This window comes from Dromaius novaehollandiae, chromosome 8 (assembly GCF_036370855.1).
Source record: "Dromaius novaehollandiae isolate bDroNov1 chromosome 8, bDroNov1.hap1, whole genome shotgun sequence".
Taxonomy (NCBI): domain Eukaryota; kingdom Metazoa; phylum Chordata; class Aves; order Casuariiformes; family Dromaiidae; genus Dromaius; species Dromaius novaehollandiae.
Window position 1 is genome coordinate 24,338,207 of NC_088105.1, and position 20,081 is coordinate 24,358,287.

Below are 20,081 nucleotides of genomic sequence, written 5' to 3' on the forward strand. Positions count from 1 at the left end.
TTTTCTGTGAATTACTGTGATGTAATCATAGTCCTGCTACCAATTGCTACACGCTTTCTAGTTAAAAATTGTCTTCTGTACTTACACACTATAACCTAGGGCAAGGCGTAGGCATATTATCACCCAACAAAGTAGGCAGATGCCGTGAGGAGCAGAGTGCAACCAAACTGATCTTACTGTCCGTATTCTTAATTCCAGACCCTGGGAAGACTGGCAGTCAGCAAGAAAAGAGTGCTGGAGGGGAAGGAGGCTTATTCCTGTTCTTACCTCCTGGTTCTCTTTTCCCTCATTTTCTTATGAGGGAAACTTTAAGTTGCTCCAGCTAATTTCACTGGAACTCTGTGGAGAGTCAGTCTTACCTATAGCAGAACCAACTGTGAGATCAGACTTCATTTCTTTAAAGGAGATCAACTTGGATTATTTGAAGTAGTAACAAAATGCTATATGTCTTTACATTAAGGCTATGATCCTACAATTGGATCAACATGATGGATCTTTACACCTATACTAAGTCCCAGTGATGCTAATTAAAGTTGATTATAGGATCAAGCTTAACATATTCAGTGTTTTTGCAATGAGCTCTGCACAGATGGGCTCTTGTGCCTTTATTGAATCCACTGAAGTGAATATGGCCCAATGCAGCACTTGTAATAACATCAAGGCCTTGTTTGCTAAGAATCCTGGTAAGATATCAGTACAACCAAGATATAACTTTATATAGTTTCTGTCAATTGCAAGCACATTAATACAAATGCTGGCTGATCTAAAATACCCTAGCTCATTACAAAAATATGGCAAGGTGCATTCAAGAGTGATTCAAAATATGTTATCCTGTTATGAAGAAGACTGACTTTCTGAAGAAATTTATGTGGCTGTGACCTAGGGTTGCTATGAATAGACATTAGAAAATTGAGGCTCTGGAGATAATTGAAGCATTTTCACATACTGCTGTAGGGTGTGGAACTTTTCACGATTCTAGGAAAATCAAATTCCTGCAGAAGGCTTTGCAAATACAAAAACAAAGAGTTTGAGAGTCACAATATAGCTGAAATCTCAGTCTGCATTTGGAGGAAAGGGAAGTGTGTTGTGAAGGGTGAGTCAGACATGGGGATCCCCAGAGAAATCTCTGCTGAGTTCTGCTCTAAAGGCTAATGAAGGGATGTCTCTGCTGCATGCTTCTGAGGTGGGATTTGACCACCTTTGGAAAGCCTATTGCTGCCAGCAGTACTGTAGCAGATGCCCAGCAGGGCAGACAAAAGGCAGGAAGTTGCTTCCCTTCCCTGCTGCATCATGGTACTGACAGTTTGGTCTCACCATGTATTGGGGAAGTTGATGACTGTGTGACTTGTGAACTTTTCATTGACCTCATTCAAGTTTAATTTGCTCTTCTGAAATCTGTGGGAAAGACTGACAGAAACGAGAACTAAGTCCTAAAAACAGGCACAGCTGCGGTGCCAGCTCTGGTGACCTGGTGACTGGTCTGGTGCCAGTGTCCACATATCAAAGCTTTCTTTACTTTTAATATGTTTGTGGACATTATAAACAACTTTGCCAAATGATCCTGGAACAGACTTCGTCAGACACTCCATCTTAGATAGCAATGATTTTTGGTCATGATCAGCTTGATGGCTGTTTTTTTTCTTTACGTGTCTTTACCTCCTTTCAGAGACAGTAGCCTGCATATGTAACTCTGTCGAGTATTGAAGTCCTAAGTAGTTATTAACCTGTACTTAGTATGCAGTGTGTCTGAATTAAAAGGGCAGATCTATCTTCCGCTAATGAACACTTAAGAGAGTTACCAGGCAGGTTTGTAGCTAGCCTTAATTGCATTCTCCCTTCTCAGCAAACAAAAGGTGCCTTACATTCTTGTGTGCCTGCAGTCCTTGCTCTGCTGGGACTGACACTAGTAGTTGAGGGCTTCATCCCCAAGAGGGAAGAGAGCTAATAAGAATTTTCAGAAAAACTGACAGTTGCACCAAATAATATCAAGACGAAAACACATTTGAAAAAACCGTAGTACTGATACCACATATGTTTCTGTTCCCCTTTGTTTTGCTCATCTTCCTCCCAGATTCTCATGCTATGGCAAACAAACTTGTTCTTACTTAATTTAGTGCAGCTTCAGAGATGCTTTGGTTCATGTTTTGTTGCTTTTGAACCCTGTGGTTCAGAGAGAGCTTGTTACAGTGTATCGACATGCACTCCTCATATGCTGTTGTCTAAAGGTAAGGAAGTTGAGTAGTATCCTTTTTTTTTTTTTTTTTTTCCTTTTTGAGTGGATGGCCTTAATAGGGGTGGGTAGGGATATCACTCAGACACATTCTGTTTGGGATACCTTTTTAACTAACTATAAGTGAAACTTTGACACATCATCACTATGTTCAAAGACATTTTCTCTTGTGTGAATAAATCTGCTGGCATTCTCATGTTTGCCTGAAAATACACACAATATAGAAAGACTTAGATGAGTTTCTGTAGTGGAGACTGGTTGCGAGTTAATTATGGAGTGGCTCCTCTAACGGAAAAGTGAAATGATTAGCTATCTGATAGAGCAACAACAATTAAATTCTTGTGCTTCTCTTAATTTGCTTAGATACATAGATGCCAGTGATTTTTTTTTAGCTGTAATTAATTTTCTTGTAAATACTTAATGTCACAGTTTAACCTGTTTTTACGTTGTAGAGCAAACATTAGATGTCTAAAGGACTAAACTAAATTATGTTGGATTAAGTAGCTTCAAAGTATCTTGAGGTACATACTTTGAAATCTCAAGCAGTCAAGATGGCCTTGGATTTGAACTTTTTATTGTAATCACTTAATGAAACATACCAATAGAAATACAAAACATTTTCAAGTTACTTTGCTGCCTAGGAGGTAGCTTGTAATCAGGGAACTTGTTTCTTCTTTGGAAGAAAAATGGGGGTAGAAGCTACTGAAGAACATGTGGAAAAATGTTTTGGAGCCTTGATCTGTTCTCTGTGTCCACACTGTCCAGGAGCAGACAGCCAGAGGCAAGCACTGTGGTGGTGTTAATAGAGGAGAAGGCTGAAGTATACTGGGTTTGTACTTGAAATGTGATGACCTGGATTTTCTTTACGTTCATTTAGCTCTTAGCTTGTTGCAATGTTGACGTGTTAGCTTTAATGAAGGCAGCTTTTACACAAGTGCTAGAAATGTCTGTAGTGGAATACTTTACTCAGTATGCCCTCATTCTTTCTTTCTTGACTTGTTCCTCACTTTTTTCTGTCTGTTCCCTCCCCTCACCTTACTGGAAGTAGTGCAGTGATGAAGCAAAGCATGAAAATGAAGTGTAATAATCTAAAAATAAAATAATAAAGCTTCTCCTCCTTCTGTCCTATATTCTTTCTCTCCATCCTGTGATCCATCTCGTAGGCCAATCTTGAACTGCAGTGTCCTTAAAGACTATTTGATTGAGGTAGGAGAGCTTAGCTTAATTGGACCTTAATGTGGTCATAATAATGATGGAGATGATGGGGACATATCAATTATATGTCCTCAGTATCTTTAGAACCATAACCAAATACTGTATGACAAAAGTATGTAATTACCTTAAGAGTTGCATAAGCAGCCTAATGTTTGTTCTTTTATTAATCATGAAAGATAATGGTAACAATTGTTACAGGAAAGCAACACGTCTAGACATTAAAAGCCTGTATTTTCACTATGGGCACATACAACAAACACAACAGGAAATCCAGTGGTAATTTACACCTGCTGTGCAGGTAGAAGTTGATTTAACGTTAAAAGAAGTGCAATAATATGCAGAGTTATAAAGTTACATGCTGTATAATGAGGCATGCAGACTCTAGATACAGCAGACAGTTTATTATAGTTTGTTTTCATAACATTCAAATTATTAAAATATACTTCAAAAAATATGAATATTTTGTAAGTATAATACAATAGAAGTAAGTCATTTAAGAGAAAAAGGTGAAGCTGAGGTCAGCTGGGGGCTGCTGTTCCTGGGCTGCCCTCAATTCTGTTTATTGCTTCCCCTTTTCCCAGCAAATCCTGCCTTTAAGAAGGATTGTAAGACCTATGTAATCATTGAGGATTTACTTCCTTTCATGCCTCAGAGCTGCATTCAGCAACAATGCTGCTGTTCCATTTGTTTTTAAACATGTATACAACTCACCTTTACGAGGTAGAGATAAATGTTACCAGGAAGTGTTTTGGATAACAGGAACTGCAGATTGTTTTTCTCATTTGAAATTACCATAAATATAGGCTCAACTTTTGGTCTTTGTGCTGACAGAAGGCACGAATAGTTCTGCAGGGATCTAAAGTATACAATTATATGACTGATGTAAATTGAGACTCTGGCTAATGAGGTCAAGAGTCTTTGTTTCACATGTGCTGGTACAAAATCTTGATTCTTAATTTTGATATTAGAATGTAGAAGGACCCTAAATATTTAATAGTTAGGGTTAGGGCTCAATTTCTAGTTAAATAAATTTTGAATCATCTTTGCTGGCAAAAAGTTCTTCTGGCATCTTTGGCAATTATAGAGGACAGTACTTTGAGAAAAGTGCAGATGCTTAATAATTCTAAATGCTTAATGTTTCTTAAAATTATGTGATATAGATTGGCAGTTAAATTAAACTGATAGTTTAACTAAAATGCTTTAGAACTGTGATTTACCTCACAGTGTTTTCTGTAATAAAGGTAAAATATAGAAGGAGACAGTATGTCTAAGTGTCAAGCATTACAAAAAGAAGAAAAGTGAATTTGGTAATGGCAAAGTTGTATTAATGAAAGATCTGAAAGTTCAAGAGGATTTTCTTTATAAATAGAAATTTTGATATTAAACTACTCCATCTAGTGGCAAACTGCTATACCTGATAATTTTTCTTTAGTGATTATTCCTTTTAAGAATTTTAAGACTAAAATCTATCTTTTCCCTCGGAAATGGTGTGCCAAGGGAATTCCACATGTGACAAGCTACAGACCTTGATTTTTCTTCAAATTAGTTCCTTGGAATTTTACTGTTTACTTCAATGGAAGCAAGCCTTATGTAATTTCCAAGTTTCTAAACTTCTTTCAAGAAGTTGGTCTTAGTGCCTTTGGTTTGCGTTCTCCTTGGGGCTGGGACAGGGAGAATGCTGTATTTCATAAATAATTAGCACCAGTGCAATAAAGATGAAGTCTCTGATTCTTTGGCAGAGAAAAAATTCAGTGTAAATCATGTACTCAGTGTGGTGTACAGAGATATATCTTACCTTATAACACCACATCAGTTTCTGTTGCAGACTGTTTCATCCAGACCTGAACTGGCATTGATAGTGTATTGTTTGTAATAATAGCAAACTAACTGAATGATCTCTTAATGTCGAGATACTTTGTAAGCAACTGAAATGTTTATGCCAATCAAAGAAAAAAGCCTGTGTTTCCCAGCTACAGAGAATGAGGAGGAAGTTCAAAAAGAAAGTGTCCAAGGAAAGATTTAATCCATACATCTCTGATGCCTTCTTTCTTTGCAAACCTTGAAAGGACACATTCTGACAAAACATAAGGGAACTCTTTAGGAGACTTGAGCATTTTCCTCTGCCTACTGCTGTGGTCTTATGCTGCTGGCTTTTCAGGGGAACTCATGTGCCTCAGAATGCAAGCTCACAGAACAACGAATCAATTTCATGGTAGTTATGTGCTAGTGGGGTTTTTTGTTTGTTTCAAAAAGGAGCCCAAAACTGTGCAGCCAACAGTTGAAGTCCTGCAGAGAAGCAAAAATATTGAAAAAACAAAAGCGAGAAAAAGTACTAAAATAGTTGAAAACCAAATTTTAAGTCTTAGATTTAAAAAGAAAGATGACTTTCTTGGAGAATGTCACAGATGCAGTAGACTTGCTGGGTCCCCATCCTTCACTTATTTTTCTCACACATTCTTTGGTTTTGTTTAATCTGCCACATAAATCGTTTATACACTTTTAATTTCCAGGTAGATTAATTCTCACTTTTCAATCCAAGTTTGAATACTCCTTTTCATATTAAGAAATTGCTCTATAATGCTAGAAAGAGTTGCACTTTATTCCAAGATGGTTCCACTCTTCAGCTGAATAATGGAACATAAACTTTGCAGTACACTTTTCCAGACTTCCTCTCCCCAGTTAGCTTGGTCACTTAAAACTGGAGATCCAGTTTCTGGTGTACTCCATATCTCTCTTTTTCTAATGGCTGATGGATTCAGGGCAACTCCGAAGAGTTCCTGAAGATAATCTATATTAGAGTTGGCTATAGTCCAGTTCTTTCCCTGGTGCTGGTCATCTACAGCAGTACTGACAGAAACCTGAACAAAAAGCTTCGGCCTTTTTACCTCCTTCCATTGGACTGAGGAAACTGAGAGGTAACAGGGACTTTTTTTGAACAGGTGGCTTTCAAGGTTCAATGGGGCGGGCTACTAAAAGATCTACAAAGTGAGGAAAGAAAACCTTTTTTCTGAATACCTAAATTGTTTGAAATACTTTGGATCCAGATCAAAGATGGCTTAGTCTGGAATAGTGGCTTTCATCCAGTTTGTCACTTGGTACTGTTTGAACCCTTTACAGTAAACTATAGCAATTTGATAAATACTGATTATGTAGGTATGTATTCTGACTACTGAAAAGGATTTGTTATATACAATTGCATGTTTTTAGCATCTTCTAGCAAAGTTTTCTTAGGGAAGTGAGACTAATTTAGAAGGACTCATCTTCTCTTCAAAGTAATTGGAAACAAATTAATGCCTATTGTACTCTTGAGAGGGAAGGTTGGTTCTTGCCCTGATTGCTTTGGCAATCAGTCTGCATTTATTTTGAAACAAGGTTTTTTGTAATATTATCTAGCCATAGATTGCTCCATTGTGTCAACATCACATTTTAAAAAGGGTCTGTAGTACCCATCTTGAATCTGTCATCAAGATTCAATTTGCAAGTTTTTGTCTCTGTATGTTACAAACTTAGATCTGTATTCTCAGGAGGAAATTGCTAGACCATATTAGACAATGGTAATAAATGGCTTATCGTTTGGCTAACATCAGCATTTCATAAATGTACCAGTGCTGAGGTTTTCTGAATCTGGCGCACATTTCTTGATAGGAAAAAATGCTGATCTTTTGTTTTTGGTCACATTTATTGCATGGTAAGGTATATTCTTGGAGGTAGACAACATAGGCCAACATAGCTTTTTTTTAATGTTAAGGTCTTCAGCTGTGAGGGACATGTTTTTAATCGTTTAGATTTCAAACTTTTTAATTATATCCTATAGAACTGAACACTCCAGGGCTTCAAAATTGCTTTATCTCAAAACAGCAGAAACTAACTTTGAATGAGGGGGAAAATGTGTATATGAATCTTTATATTCTTTCTTGTCTTCTGAGGCAGGCATATTGTCAGAGTCTTAAGCTTTACTGTGATTTGCATTGGTGCAATATTGCTTTTCTATGGAGTTTCTTTACTGTGTTTTTCTACTGATTTTGATCTTGAATAAGTCTAAACCATAGCAGCCCTCATCCGATCCAGAAAGTCTAATTTTCTGATGAAATATCTTTGGTGCCAAGCATAAGCCAAACAACAGCACTATTATTTATGTTCAGTATTGGCCACTTTTCCTTTATTCTTCCTCCTTGCTTCTGTTTGACTTCCTTTGCATCTAGCACAAAATGTATTTTAAAAAATATTATATGAAATACAAAATATATATAATATATAAAATAATATACATATAATAATTTTATATAAAATGTTATGGGTCTCTCCAGAAGTAACTAGTTTTATATTGTTATGCAATTTAGTGAGTATACCTATGTGCTGATTCATAGATGTCCTTTTCTCTGAACATCTGCCGTAGGACACTTGCAGAGTGATTGTTTTATTTAGCTTTATTCTGTACTTGAAGAGCTTGTTTTTCTTTCAAAGTGCTAAAGGTTTTGGTCACTTGCACCTTCTTAATGAGACCAAGGCCATGAAGATGTGGTGCCGTCAATCCATCCTGTGGTATTTTTGATTTTTAATTATGTTTACCATGGCAGGTTGCTTCTTTCATAGGCTTAATGCTGGATTATGCCACTTAATTGGGCAAATAACTACCTCATCAAGAGGTGATTCTAGATCTCCCAGCATGACAAACCTCTAAGGATTTCATTTTTGATTCTAATCAAATCAGATCTTACTGATCGTTCAGACTTATTCATCACACACGTGCTCTCCCCCAAAAGAAAAAATGCAGACATTTTTGGGAATTTTTTTTCCAGTGCATTCGTACTGTAGATGTGTTCATTTTGTTCAGTCAGGTTAAAAACCACCCAAACCTGCTTTCATATGTGTCTCATCAAGTACAACATTCCCGTTGCTGTGGTGTTTCCATAGTTAGCTTTCTCTAAGCTAACTGAAAGTAATTGAGCAACTATATCAGATCTACCTATAACTAGAAATAAACTATGTCATTTTCCCTGGTGTGTACTGTGAACAAAGAAAAGCAGTATATGACTTTTTGTCTGCTACACATTTCTGTGTTGATAGCGAAGCGTTCTAATTCATTGTTCCACTCACGATGTTTTTTCACCCCAATACCATGTAGTCTTTAGGAATCACTTCAGGCCCAATGTCCTAGCTAGTCTGAGATGATTTCTAGCTATGTCCTTCCTGTAACTGCAGAACAGACCGTGGACTGTCTTGGTGCTGCTTTCCAGGTTTACTGTTACCAAAGCAGGAGTGCATATTCAAAGGCATCAAGCTCTCTGTGTATGCATTTTGCAGCTGGCTTATGTTTCCATGGAAGGATGAATCGAAACTTTGGAAGTAGAACATCTGAATCAGAATAAGGCATTCTGTAACAGGTGGAATCATACGGCATTACATTGACATAGCTATATATCCCCACGTAGAAGTCCTGAATTTCTCAGCACCATTGTAATGATAACCAATACAAAGGACTGCTCAGATACAGAGCAGAAAAGTGGCACTTAACTATCATCTACAAAACTCACTTTTTGCCAAGGCTTCTTACATTTCCTCAGCATTTGTTGCTAATGTGAGCTTCCCACTGTTTCACTAAACACGCTGTTCACAGCATACTATTTTCTTTAACGGATTTCCATCACAGCAGTTATTGCCAGACTTGACAGAATGGCAGCTGGAGCTGTGAACCAGGCATAGTGGGAAAAAATTTAGGTGTTTAAAAAGCCTTACCTGTTTCAATTGCTTCTCTTTTTTGATTTCTCTAAACTTATTTTTGTCCTGTTAGTCCCCCAAATTTGAAATGTGGGCATAAATTTTTCCTCCTTTCCTGTGAGTAGGAGGTGGGTTACAGTATGCATGCTGATTTGGAATAGAGAAGAATGAGGGTTTGCAGTGGAAGCAGATATCCACTAGAAGAAGTGTATTTCAGGCTACTTTCTGGTTTTAGCATTAGGTTTGTTTGTTAGCATGTAGCACTGGGTTGGCCATTGTGGATGGCACCTTGTGGACTGTAGAAGTGTGTTTGAGTACCAGTGTATATAGGGAAAGAGAGGTTTCATAAGAATTGTAGCAATGATGTTGTTTGATTTCTTTTTTTCTTTCAAACTTCTGCTTGTTAACTGAAGTCAGAATTAATTTCTTTTCCATGAAAACTCATGGTAGGAGGAAATGAGTGATTGTGGCTAAGCGTGAAGATCACAGAAGTGTATCTGGTTTGGAAGGGTATTACCAAGAAGCAATAGCATCTGAACCAAGTCAGTGAATATGCTAGAGGAGGTTTCCAAATCTCTGGGAAAAGCTACGGACCAACTTACAAGATAAACAGTGAATTATTTTCTTTTAACAAGTGCATGCTAGAGATTGAGAGAAGATGGGGATAAAAAAAGAAAGGTGTGTCATCAACCTTGTTAGTGGAAGCTCCAACAGAGAGAAAGGATATGTTTCTGAAGCAGATATGTCCTATTTAATAGCATTTTTCCTGGAAAAAGGTCTATATGGTGACCACAATATGCAAGAAATGGGATTTAACTTCTGATTAAGGGCCCCAAAAACCTTTGTGGTGAGAACTGAGGCAGAGAAAAATGTACAGATACAGCTGTACATGTTTCGATTAGTATGTCTTGCGCAAACCAAAGTTAAAGTTTGGGAAAGAATTTTTTAAATTATTTGGGATTCTGGAAGGCTAAAGCAGTTGGATCATATGGTGTTGTATCTGTTAACAAGTAACAGATTTGTGATACCTTACAGAAATGTGCTAGCATAGCAGTCCAACAAGGCCCAAGAAAATGCACCTAACTTACTGAGCAATAGAAACAACAACCTGTGACTCTAGCTGTGGGGGAGTTTGCTAAAGCTGATATAAAGCTATAGCCATGAAGAAAGGATGGAGAGATCATGTTTTAACTTGCTTTGAAATTTGTCTCCTTTTAAAGGTGTATTAAATTTGCCATAGGACACTAATAACTTACCTCCTTGCAAACTCTCCTGCACATAGGTCTGCTTCATGAATTTCATGTGCAGCACACCATTTATTCAGTATGCTGTTTTCAGATATATTAGGTATGCTTTCCAGTTATGACCTTAATTCTATGGCTTCCCCACATCATCACCACTTCGGAACTTGCCGTCCTCAGAAGATTACATGTCTGATCTTATGACTATCCTCTTCTCTTCCATACAAGTGGTGACTTTGAAATTAGCTCAAGCCAATAGCATTAATGTGTGTGGCATTTATGAAAGGACACTTGGGTCATGTTGCTCAGCTAGTAGGTTCTACCTCTCATCTGAAAATATGGAAAACTGTGGATTCTGAGGTCTTTGAAAACAGATGTATCTTGCATTTTTCAGTTAAGAAAAACTTCAAGACTTGGCAAAAGTGAATGGGAATTAGCTGTTCAAAAGAAATTTGGGAAGGCTGAAGGGAAGCTAGGGAAATCGCCAACAGATCAGTTTAACTTCAGTTCTAAGAAACAGAAGAATAGCTCTCTTCGTTACTTGTTTTAAGTCTCTGTGATCACTTGGAAAAAAACAATGTGATAAATAACATCCAAGTGGGTCAGTTCAATCAATCATATCATCTTGCTTGACTTCACTCTTTGATCAGGGAGCTAACTGACTATTAAAAGGAATATGGTAGATATTGCTTACTTTTGTAGTTTGCTTTTCTTTTCTTTTGAGAAAGTGTCATAGGGAATTTCAGCTTTTCAGAAGGTTTTGGCCGTAGAATGCAGGCAAAGATGACTGAATTGCAGTACACAAATGGTGACTGGGATCTCGCCAGTGTAGAATCCCCTGTATAATTTAGTAAATTCAGTTTGTTGGACTGAGTATGCACAGATCAACTGGACAGCATATGTACAGTAATTCTAATACTGGGTTTTGAGGCCTATTCCTATGTATGTGCACTTTAAAGGTGATGCTACCTATGGCATTCTTGTGTGATCGGCCAGTCATACAGGATCAGTTATTTTATCTCTTAAGTCTCCTGTTAAGGTAGAATTATAGGTAACTTTTCTGTTTGTTCTTGTAATTCCCAGATGGCTAAAAGCTATAGAGTATTGTATGCTGTTGCATGGCACCCTATAAAATAGAAATTCAGTTATGGCAATACATCTTTTGATGCTTAGCACTAGTGAATTACTATCCCATAGAAAGTCCTCTTTGTCCTATTAAAATAGCCTGAACACTCATATGGGAACAGTCAGGAGAAGCAAGTTTCTATTTCTAGAAAGTGGCCTTTTGGAGAACAACTGAAAGAATGGGAGTGGTGGTTTTCTGTTTAACCATGTGGACAGGGATTAAGGAGATAAAATTTCAACTCTTCTGTCTTTGTGTAAGGCTGTTTCTATCTCATTTTCTTCTCTAACAGGAATGGTACTCCTTTCTTCAAAGTTTTTTTAGACTGTAGTCTCGAAGACTGGTGTCTTCCTATGTATATACAAGTTTGAAAATTAGTGTGATAAGATACACAGTAAAGCAAAGACTTACTACTGAATTCTTTTATTTTGAAATAGTAGTACGTTCTTCTTTTCAGTTTTCTTTTGAGTTTTTTAAACAGCCATGAGAAAATTCCTAGCAAGCTCTCATAGCCATTTGAATCAGAGAGAATCTATTTTCTGTCATCTATCTTTGAAGTGAATGAACCTAGATTGTCACGTCACAGTGAGTTATGCCAAAGCAACCAATGGCTTTTAAATTCAAAAATGCCAGACTGTTTGGGGATCAACTAGAAATGTATACTTTTCAAATAGAGAGCTTCAGTAAGGCAAGACAACAGAAGTAAAAAGCTTATACATGGCTCTGCTCTCTGAGTCCTTGCAGGCAAGTTTTTGCTTTAAACCAGTACAGTGAATTTTGAATAATGGCAAACTCTGCCTAGTCTGTTCTTGTTCCTGGGAAGTTCTTTTCCTCACCTCTGAGGCCTTGGTGGCTGATCATAGCAGGCTCCTAGTCTATGCATGAGCTGTAGGCTCCTAGCTCCCTGCTGTGTGCCCTTTGCTTGTCACCCCTATAGCAGCTGGAACCTTCTTTGCCTTGAGCAGGTTGGTAACTCTCCAAATGAGAGAACAATCTTCCCATCCCTGCAGGCTGATCCACCTCATCTAGTCTTCTAAACCATTATTGTGAAAACACACACACACACACACACACACACACACACACGTGCTTACTCACACACAAAACAAATGCTGTTTGCCACAGGTGTATTTTGCATACCTTTTTGCCCTTAACAGGAGGTCTGAGCTATGTTTACTCAGTTTATGGATTTGGTGGTGTTTTAGTAATTGGAACAAGCTTTCTTAATCAACTTACTAAAGCAGGAAGATAGATGAAATCTGCTTTCCAAAATCAACTCCAGAGATGGTGGAAAGCACTCAGTGGAGACTTTTCTTAATTTAATGTATTGAGCTGGCAGTCTTGGCCCCTCTGTTCCTCCACAGGACACGGCATGAAAACTTTCTCACTCCTGCTTTAGCTGCACATTGTGTCATTGATGACTGAATGGGTAGATGCAAGGATAAGAAGGTAGCTGAATTACTGTGCTCATTTCATCTTCATTTTAACTATTAAGACTTCAGAAATAGTGCTAATTAGAATAAATGGTAATCCCAGTTTTGGCATTCAGAATTAAATTTCACAAATGAATTGCATTCTGTATAATAACTTTCTTACAGTGGTTCTAATTCTGCTGGTTTTACTTGGGCAGAAGTCTTACTGAGTCTCCTGTAAGAGCTCTAGGATCAGCTTTTAGTGTTTGCCTCAGTTTAGTAATTGTTTTCTTTTATGCGACTTTTTAGAGCACTCTGACAAACAAGGAATGAACAGCTTATCTTATCAAGATTTATAGTCAATAGCTTCTGTAGTCTTGTGAAGAAGACATCTGCTGTGCAAATAGCAAGGTTAAAGTGATTGCACATGAAGTAAATACAAACTTCAGCTAGTATTTCATCCTGAAAACCAGTCTGAACAATACTTAGATAACTTCACCTAATGGAAGCCCTTTCATAATCTTGACCCATAACAGTTTTGTCAAATCCAAGGTCAGAGAGAATTTAAAAAATAAGCTTTATTTGAACTTTTGTAACCATGACTTCACATTTGTGAGCATGCCCTTTAATAAAAAATACTGCTATTGTTTTCATTTTTTAAAATTCTTATATAGGTCTCAGTGTTTGATCAGTCATAATAAAAAAGAAAATATTATCTATTTCTTTAGGAAGTGTCTTCTAAACCATTACAGTTGCAGACAAGAGGAGTTCATTTCAAATTGATGATTGTACTGTAAGTATCTGGAATTGCTTGGTCCAGTCACCTTGTTGCTTTTTCATCTCTGAACAATCAAATGAAGCATCTCTGAAGATTCCTGATGGATGCTGTCAACTTTGTACTGATATTACAGTGTATTTCAGCATATGTTCAAAGTGGGGCAGTAATTTTCAATCTATTTTCAAGTATGCCACAGTAAAGTTTTTCTATCAGAATATACCAAGTCCAAGCCCAAAGAACTGTGCATTTTTGCATGTTGTGCATTTGTGGGTGGGAGCTTTCACACATGGATCTTTATAGATGTGCATGAGAGAATGATGTATTGGTGATATTGCCTACTTCTATTGTACTGTGAAGTGCATTTTTTCCACAAATCATACTGCCTATATCTCTTATTCTATACAAACTCTGATTAACTTTTTTCCTGGGAAACCACGTGAAACTTGTTTACATTTCATAACGTATGCACGAATTTTCCAAACCTTGTTACAGAGTGCTTCAGGACCTAAGCAGGTAATTTGCTGGTAAGAATGTTGAAGTACAGGAAACTGTGCCAAAGATTTTTTTCATCCTAAAAAGGGAACTTTGACAGCATTATATCATGAATTCCCATATTTGTTCTTTCTCAGCTTGCAAGGAAAGCAGGGATTATTTTAAAGTAACGATTCTGCAAATTCACGTGTAGATAGGCTAAAAGAACTTGAAGTTCCTGGAGAAATGATTTTTGAGCTTCACTTAAGCTGTATGGAATTGTATAAAAATCTAGCTGCTGATTTGGTTAGTTTATGGAGGCATTGAGGGAACAAGTAACTTAGTCACCAACATAAAAGAACAGCAAGAGGAGCACAGCCTTTTGTATCCTTAGGGGCTGTGCATGCAAACTCTGCAGGAGATCTTGGGCTGTAGTAGAGGTGGAAATACGGAAGAACTGTGAAATTCTCTGAGAAACCTCCTCCAGCCCATAGCAGAACGGCTGGCTGCTAGTCATGCTGTCACTGGCTGCTGGCCAGCATCAGTACTCTGTGACCCCTTCTGATGCAGCTCATAAAGCATGAAGGATGAGTTAATGGTGTTTCAAGCAGCATTAATGAATCAAATTTTATATGTAGATTCTCACCCACAGTGTTGTGGGAGGGTTCATTGCTCTGAAGAGAAGGAACCAGGGAAGAGAAACCACCTCTTATATTTAGATAATATATAGGTGAATAGAAGCAACCCTTTTTGCTCCCACCACCCTGCTAGGCTGGATTATTGGTGTCTTTTCTTGCCACAGGAGAAAAAAAAAAAGACTGGATTTGTTGGCATGTTTTTTTGCCATGTTTTGTGTAAAATATCTAGTACGTGCACTCTGAAAACTATCCAAAATATAATTATCAGTGTTCTTCTGTTTTGTTTTTCATTTCAAATACAATGGAATATCCTGATTCAGAAGAAAAATGTTTAAGCCTGTACTTAACTTCCATTGGCTGTGGTGAGGATAAAATATACTTGTGAATTCTAATATGCTTAAGTATTCTCACTTAGAAAGTATTTAGGAAAGATTATGTCAAAATATTAATTCTGAAAAATGGAATGCTGATCCTTTTAAAAATTCATTGAAACACAGTTTGTAAAAAAAAAAAAAAAATCTGTCTTTTGAGATCAAAACATTCAGTACTGAAAATCTGAAAGTGAAGCATAAACACAATGAAACTAGTCTTAGGAATATTGTAGGTTGTGGAAATTTGTTAACTAAGGCCCGCAATGACAATGTTTTACCAAAATTATTTACTTTAAGAAGTTCAACCAGTAACATAAGTGCATATTCTTTTACAGTATAAGATTGAGAAATTGTTTTCTATTTGGTCTCCAGTTGCTTGCCTATTGCTTCAGTGAAATAGGCAAACAGTTGCATAATCAAGTCTTTATTGTATTGGTGTAATTTACACATTTTCTGTATTGTTTCAGAACCATCACAAATTGTTACGAAATGAATAATACTCGTTTTCATCCTGGATAGATGATTATAACTGCTGGGTGAATTTCTCTTTGATATTTTGAGGTTTCTGTGGTAAGGAAGTATCCAAATACACTCTTTAATTTTATCTGTTATATACCACAGTATGTTTTCCTCTATTTTAAACTTCAGTATGTATGGCCTGATTCTTTATTGCCTAGTTGATTGAATGACACATAACCCCTTAAAAGCTTTCTTTGTACCAAAAAAGACAGTATTCATATCAATGGGGCTGTATCCTGTACACCTTCATTCCTGTGAGCATTACTTGAACAAATAATCATTATTCCTCTGAGCAGTGCCACTGATTTCAGCTTGACTACATTTACAAGCATATACTCTCTGTAAGCTTGGCTGAGTGAGGCTCTATTAGCGTGTATGGAAAATCCTTTTGTTGGATTCAGTGGAAGTTTAACTGGGCATACAGTGTGCAGTGATTAAGCTCCACAGTGCTGTTTGAAAATTCATTCTTCAAAAAGAAAGGCCTAATCAACAAAAATACATGTTTTCTGACTTGGAAATGTGGGGAATAGTGGAACTCTGCCTAACAAGATTGCTACTGGCAAAAGAGCTTGGTTCTTAGTGTGACCCTGTTCTGAGATTTGATTATCAAGGGCCTTGTGATTATCAAGGGCCACTACCTTGTGTTATCACAGACCAGTATGTGGCTGTGTGTGTGTTTTGTAGTCCTGGGCCCCCACCACTCCGTCATCTTGAGTACTCAGCTCCTGTAATATGTGTTGCTACATGTTTTATACCAACTCAATAGCTCATGAGATGTTCTGAAAAAAATCTGCCTCCAGTTACAGCTGCTACTTTCCTATGGATTATAACCGTAATTAAAGATTTTCAGTGTTCAGATGTTTGCAATTCTTCATGCAGTCTTCATTTATGGATCCCTATTGAGCTTAACTAAGGCATCTTTTTCATAGTATTATGTTTCACAGTATTTTTCATAGTATTGTGGAAGAAAACCAGTGCCTTGATCAGAATGCATTCCTTTTTCTAGGATAAGGAGAATTCACTCAGTCTAAAATTGTCTTTTTTGTTTGTTTAGTTAGGTCTGGAAATGTTGTGCATGGCATTATAGCACTTCCTTCCTGTACCATTTTCGTGTTGCAGAGTGATATGCTGGGACCCTGCTTGCATTTTGCAGTGTTTGCCTTTGGTGGGCACTGTGTCACACAGAGCTTTGAGAACAATAAAAACCTACATGCTGGCTTTGAGAGAGGGGAAAGACTAAAAGATTCACCATCCATCTCTTATTTTAAAGCTATAACAGTAGTCTCAAATATACCTTTTGTTAACACCTCTGTCAGCACAAAACCACCTTTTCCCAGGAAGTACATCTCCCAGACTTCCCCAGCAGATGGAATATTACCTTTGAGGAAGTATAACAAGTGCTCCTGGTAGAGTCAGCAAGCTTTGCCACCTCCCTGTCCTTCTCAAAATATCTTGTGCTTCTGGCCCATTAATTGGATGTGAAGTTCCTGCACTCAGCTTGCAGGGAGGCAGATTATGGCTGGGGCTAGTCAGTATTATGAGAAACATGTAATGAGCAATGCAGCCTGTAGAATTCTGGAAAGGATAAAGGGGAGACACTTAAAGACAGTTTTCTCAAAGTACTCTCATTAACCTGTGAACCAAGGTTAAAAGATGAGAGAATCCTTGATCATAAACTGGAACCTGCTTCTTGTGTTTATTGGAAGCTTGTTTTTCTGAAGGTTATAGAGTGTATTTTCAAGAGGTCTGAAAGCTAAGCAGTAGTAGCCTGCCCTGTCTTGATTTCGTATTATTATTGCTTGCAAACTGTGAACTAAATCTGAGCTGGTAGTTACATAAGACAGTAGCTGGGAATACCTGAAGGTAACCACAATGTATAATAAGTTCTGATTCCAGAATCCTTACATAAGTAATCCTTGGAAATCAAGTTGTTTTCACTCTTTGGCAGGCAATGCCACCAGAACTAGGTAGAGGAGCCCATCTTTCCCAAAGTCTTTCCCCTCATGAAAGTTTTAGGATTAAATACAAAGTTTTTAGGGATGTGTCTCCTGGGTTACAATGATACTTTCCCTATTGAAAGTAGGTTTTAGAACTAATTGTTTCTCAATTTTTATTGCTATATAAGGATATGGAAAATAATTTTGTGAAATTCCCTCATTCATTGGAAAAGGCTTTTGTTTTGGAAAAGAGGAAGTGTATGGGGGTGGGAGAGAGAAGGAAGGGTGCACAATAGCTCTTAGCACAGTACTAACTGTGCAGGAACAGAGCTATCAGCAAAGTGGAAAATAGGAATCAGCTTTGCTTCTAAGGAAAACAACTCCCAGGAGGAAGCAAAAGTCCATATGTAATACCATAACTGCTGATGTGCTCTTCAGCTTTGCTTCCCACAGCACAATGAAAGTTCAGCTTATTTTGTTTCTTAAAGTGGCACACACTAAATTATGGAAATTCTTGTATATAATATTTAACACATAACATCTACTAATATTAGTGAGTCCCTTACTTCACTGTGTATTTTGTGTTCTTTCTCCTCCACCTCCAGAAGGGGTGGTGGCAGCAAAACAAAAAAAATCTCTTGTCATAGGGACTAGAGGGGATAGCATAGCATTCTCTTAACCAGGCCTCTGCCCCAATCCAGGGTCAGCTAAGCCTATGATGTTTCAGACAGATAAACGTCAGTGTTGAGGAGTTTACAATTTCTGTAGGAAAATTTCAGTGTTTAACCAGCCTTACCTCAGTGCCTGGCCATCCTTATCTAACCCATGCTAATAGATCTGTATTTGTCTTTTTTGCTGATTGTCCTGGTAACACATGCTTAGAAAGGGTCCAACACTTTGACCCCTGGGTCCTTTCTTTCACCCAATTAAAAGGTGCTGATGCGCTCAGCTTACCCACATTAAAGGCATAGGAATAAATTTTCTGTTCTTGCAGAGCCTGGTGGGTGGACATGTGATGGAAAACACTCTAGTAGGGATAAAAGTTCATTGCATCTCAGGACTGCCTCTGACTTTCTTCCACCAAGAAAGGTTTAAGTAGCGAGATGGGGGTGCTGCTCTCTGGGAACAGCACATGACACATGGTCATGAGAAGCCATGCACTAATTCCCAGCCTTTTCTCAGCTGCCTCTGCCAGCAAGTCTGCTGTAGAATATATAGCAGAAAAGCCTGATCTTTTGAGACCATGCTGTCAAGGGAAGGACTAGTGGCTGCCTACCTCTGACTTTGTGTATCTCTCAGAACCAGTAGAGCTGGCTGGTTGGCTGGACTTTTCTCTGTTTTCAAATCAAAAGTTCCCAAAATGAGTCAGTCCCTGTTATATCCTGAGTGGCTTAAAAACCATTTTAGGATCACACATCTGCCTTTTATTTCTGGGCCTTTAGAGAGTGTTTGAGTCATGTTTTCAAACTGTTCTTTGCAATCCAAAAAGAGTAGAAAGGGGCTTTATTTAACTGATGTGAAGTTTTCTGTCCCCACAAATACCCCAAATATAATATCTCAGGTTAAAATAGTTGTATTGCTAAATATTTAAGGTTATAGTTATGCTACTGCTGTCTCTTGGAACAACTAGGAAGGCTGGGATAACATGAGATATGATCTCTAGTTAAAGATGTTTATCTAAAGTTCTGTGTCCATGAAGTTATACTGGCAAAACTGTTGTTGCTGTATCCTGCTCTGTGGATTATGGCTTTACTGTAATGGTATAATGCTATTGTTGCTGCGTTCACAGTAGGAGGACTTTGGGGTTAGCTCTAAATTAGACTGCTCATAGCATGGACAGAGCACAAATAAATGGCAGGTACATTTCTATATGCAGTACTAATACTTATTTACTTGTATTGCTGCAGCTTCACAGTGAAGTTTGAGGCTATTGAATACAAAGTAATGGAGAAATTTAGAATAAGCATCGAATATTATCTAAGGGTTTTTCTCTTAGAGTATAGCTCTGATCAGGAGGCTTCTTTCAGATCTGCGCTTGTAGCTTAATATCGAAAGTGCAGCTGTGTAAAAAAATGTTAGTTGAACGCCCCCTAGCTGAAAAAATTTTCAGAACATGAATAAGATAAAGGTTTTCAGGGGATTCCAACATATATCTGGGGTGAATCCCACATTCTAAGTTCCTTATTTGTAGGTTTCAACTCAGCCAAGCAATTACTTTAAGAAAGGATACATTTGGGTGTCTGTGTATCTGTGAATACATTTCGTGTTTAGAAAAGTATTCTATGTTAAGGAAAAAGTCTTAATATTCTGTTCCTTTTAATTGGGTTGGTACAACATTTGGAAATGCTAGACTGTGAACTTGCAAATGATGAGACCTTGCAAAACTCTCGTCTGGAAACTAGATTATAAAGTCATAGATAAGTTCACA